The sequence below is a fragment of the Elaeis guineensis genome, chromosome 1, assembly GCF_000442705.2.
Source record: "Elaeis guineensis isolate ETL-2024a chromosome 1, EG11, whole genome shotgun sequence".
Lineage (NCBI taxonomy): Eukaryota > Viridiplantae > Streptophyta > Magnoliopsida > Arecales > Arecaceae > Elaeis > Elaeis guineensis.
The window spans coordinates 110,915,374-110,920,063 of NC_025993.2; positions in this window are offsets into that span (position 1 = coordinate 110,915,374).

A 4,690-nucleotide genomic window follows, 5' to 3' on the forward strand; every position below is an offset into this window, starting at 1 on the left:
CTAGTCCATTATTTAGTTTTTGATTTGTCTCTTCTTTTCCATATTTCAAGACTATTTTATATTATAAAATTAAATCATCACCGAAGTGAATCAATTTTTTTCAAATTTTAAACTTCACTTCTTCAAATATTCATCGTGCCATATTCAAGTTCGAGTTCAAGCTCAAAATTAAGCCATAGCCTATAAATAATATATATTATATAAATATAAATAATATTTTATAAATATATATAAATTTGAGTAGACTTACAAGCTTTCGAATCGAGTATTTTATTATTTAAGCTTGACTCGAAAAACTATTCGAACTCGATAATAACCGAATCAAATCGAACTCGAATAGCTCGTAATCAACTCAACTCATTTGCATCTAAGGCTGCAAATAGATTGGGTTGACCTATGACCCGACCTGTTTAGATCCGATCCAACCCATTTTAAAGAATCCACAGGATCGGATCGGGTTCTAAAATTAAATCTGTTCAATTTTTCGGATCGGATATTGGTTTACTGAATTTCGATCTGACTTGATCTAATCCAAATTCAATATTGGATCCAACATGTAAATTATAGAGCAAATAGAGTGGGATTAAAATTTCAAATACTCTTATAATATAGTTATTTGTTATATAGTTTTACTCAATTTGACTGTAAGATTCTGAGAAATTATATTTATGCTTAAACTGATAGCATATTTTGTGTTTATCTTGTATATGCTATCAAGACGAAGACCATTAATCTATTTATTTATTATGATTTGTTTGCTTGGATTACGAAACAAATACTGTATCAAAAGTGAAAAGAATATTTCAGTTGTCAAGAAAAGATATTGCAGAGAATGATCTTCGAGTTGGTTTCTGTATTCATTTTTAACCTTTGGAATATAACTATATTTTAGTTAGTTTTTGATAGTAATATATCAAAATCATTATAACACTAGCTTAGAACCCCATGCGATGCATGAGATGCGAGCTCGAAAAAAAAATCATCTATATGAAAAGAGTCTTATTCTTAATTTTTGCCATTTTTTCTATATTTTCATTATTTTTTCTATATTTTTTCTTATTTTTTTTATTTTTTCCATCCTCAGAATTCCCAATCGGATAGGAGGCATGGAGCGACTGCATCCATGTGATCATATTTATAATCGCATTTTTTCTACTCTAATTTTTTTAACAGATATTTTATTTTATTTATTCTTTTTTTTTCTTTCTTTCGTCTTCTTCCTCTCTTCTTCATGGAATAGAGGAAGAAGAAGCTACCCGAGCCCCCCCCGCCGCCTTCGTCGCAGCCGCTTCATGCATGCCAGCCCCATCACTGCAGCACCCATTTCATGCATGTTGGCACTACCTCCACTATCGCATTGGTTCTCGACGACCTCTTCATCCTCGATGGGCCGCCATCACTCCTCATCATAGACCTCCCCAATGCCCACATTCGTGCGGTATCCTACTGTTCTTCCACTGTCGTGAGGGCCAATGGTGGTTCGACTCTCTGGAATGATCCCCCGCCACCCTCCTCCACTCCAAGAACCACCATATCATCGTCACGAGCAAGGGATGATTGGGAACAGACGGAACGGGAGAGATGGTGGGAATTGCGTTCGCTAGAATTAATCCTTCGAACACTTTCCCCATGTCCTCGTCACCATCGGTGAGGGAGTAGCAATGGGTGCAGCAAGGGCACGGGGGGCAATAGGGGTTGGAGCGGATGGCGAAGGCGGGAGTGGCCGAGAGGGCAAGCATCGGGAAGGGGCAGGCATGGAGGAGAGAAGCGAAGGGCGAGAGCAAGAGGGTGGGAGGCTTGGAGCGGCCGAATAGCAAAACTTAAGTAATGGCTGGGGCTGTACACTTATGAAGCCTTTTCTTTCGAATACACGTGACTTCCTCCTATTTTTTCTTAGACCCCAGGTGTCAAAACAAAGGCTTCTCAACGAAGAAGCCTCCGTTTTAATATATATATATAGCGGGTAACCCATGCAATATACAGGTTATCTTTTTTTTGATTTAAAAAATATATCAACTATAAATATTATTTTTTATTAATTATATATTTTATTTTAAAAAATAATATATTTTTATTAATATTAATAAAAATATAATAATAATAAAAGACCAAACTTGAGTAATGAATATTATTAAATTCAGACATATTTTGTGAAGATTTAATGGCCCAAATTCCATGAAGTCCCCTCCTAAGTCTTTCGTTTCTTTCTTTTTTCTCTTTAATCATTTTTAAAGACCTCCATCTCTCCTTTCTCTTTTTCTTTGATCCTCTCTCACACCCTACAGCCTTTGATAAAGATCTCAATGGCTTTTATTCAAGAGAACCTTACCGTAAATTTTGTTCATATAATTTTGATTGTTTAGATACCTAATAATTCATACCAACAACCACATTCCATTCCCCACTTAACCAAAGGGGAAAAAAAAAGTGCTACTGTTCATCATCCCAACAGGATCATTATTTAAGCATAATTTATTACTTAATCTAGTTACTCCAGCCATCATCTAACATAAGACATATATAAACACACACACACACACATATACATACATATGTATGTATATATATATACATACATACATTTGTATGCATATATGTGTATATATATATACATATGTATATATATATATTATGTATGTATATATATATATATATATACATACATACATACATATGTATGCATGTATGTATATATATATATATATGTATATATATATATTATGTATGTATATATATATACATACATACATACATGCATACATATGTATGTATGTGTATATATATATATACACATACATACATATGTATGCATGTATGTATGTATATATATATATGTGTGGGGGGGGGGGGGGGGACGGGGCGGGGGGTGCGTGTGTGTGTGTGTGATAACTGATAGGAAAGATCTTGAATTACATGTGCACAGAGCGCAGCACAGGGATGCGCAGTGCCAGAGGCATGCGGCACAGGGCGCGCGTGGCATCGACCCACGCATGGGCGCGCACGGCCGGACGCGTGCACGCATGAGTTTGCAAGGGTGCGCAGGGTGGCACCCGAGCCTGACCTTGGGCGCGTGCAGCCTGGGTCTTGGCATGCAGTTGGACGGGATTCTGAGTTGGCCCGATAGTTGCCTTCGGTTGCCTTGGTCAGTTGCTGTCCAAACAGCAGTTTGGGGGAGTTGACAGCAGTTGGCTCCCAACTCCTTGGAGCGGTTGCCCTCCAGATAGATGGGAACGGTTCTGAGTTGGTTCCCAGCGGTTGGGGGAAGATTGTCCACCGCCTATGTAAGCCAAATTTGCTGGTTTGCAGAAAAGAGGAGTGGGTACGTTGGGATTTCAGAGAGACTGTGGGCGGGTCTCCATTATCCAGTGTATATTTGGGAATTGGAATAAAGGAAATCTGTGATATTTCCCTTATGTGCCTTGATATCATGTCCCTTCTGGGAGGAGAGTACTGAGAGGCTGAACTAGACGTGGGTCTAGTGCCGCACAAGGCTTGCATTCTTGCAAAAATTTTGGGCGAGAATCAGCCCATGTATGTATGTATATATACACATACATACATATGTATGCATGTATGTATGTATATATATATATGTGTGTGGGGGGGGGGGGACGGGGCGGGGGGTGCGTGTGTGTGTGTGTGTGATAACTGATAGGAAAGATCTTGAATTACATGTGATCAATTTTGAGTTCAAAATAGATAAACCAACTTTGAAGAAAGACTTTTATTCAAAAGAGAACTCTGATAAAAGGAGTAAATTCTTTAAAACTTACTTTAAAGAATAAAAAAATAAATTGCAAATAGAATACTATACTTTTCTAGAAATGACTCCCACCCAAGCACCTTTCTTCAACTGGTATGAGTCAATAAAAAATTCCAAAAAAGATATAAACATGATGATAACTTCTAGCAAGGAAATCAAAGGATGTAAAACATTAGGAACCTTGGATACAAAAATCATAGTTTCTTGGTAGGATAGGAAAGGAAGAGTTATAGAAAAAATTCATCCACCTCTATAAGAAATCAGGATCCCAATTAGTGGCTTCACCTTTCAAAATGAAAACTAAACCCTTGGAAGCTGCAAACGGGAGAGATTTAAAAAATATCATAGAACAAAATAATTTTACAAATCAAAATCTTAAAATCATAGGAGATCAATTAATCAGAGTAGAGAAAATGATTAAAAAAAAAAAATTGGAGTCCAAAACAAAGTTTCCTTACCAATTTTTAAACCTTTTGAAATATTCAAAAAGCAATCAAAAGAATTGAGTACCAATCTGTTAGAAGAAATAAATAAAAGATTACAAGCAGTAGAAAACCTTCGAGAGTAGAAGATACTCTCGAGCAATCTACCAGACTAAGATCTGTTGCTACTTTAATTCAACAAACCCTTAAATTCTCAAACACTGAAACCAGTGAAGACCCGAGTGAAGAGAAAAATCAATGTTTAGAAATAAACAAAATTAGAAATTGGGGTGGACAACCTAGAAAAGCTTACTACCCAAGGCCAACCTTACCGAATATGGTCATGGAAGAAAGAGGCCATATAGTACAAAATCAATACTCGGCCAATACTATCTATGAATGGAATATAGATGGATTAATCGGATACAATATTTCAAATGTACTCCAAAAAATGAAAAAGGTTTTAAATGCTTATAAAATCAAAAATACCCTAGATCACGCTATC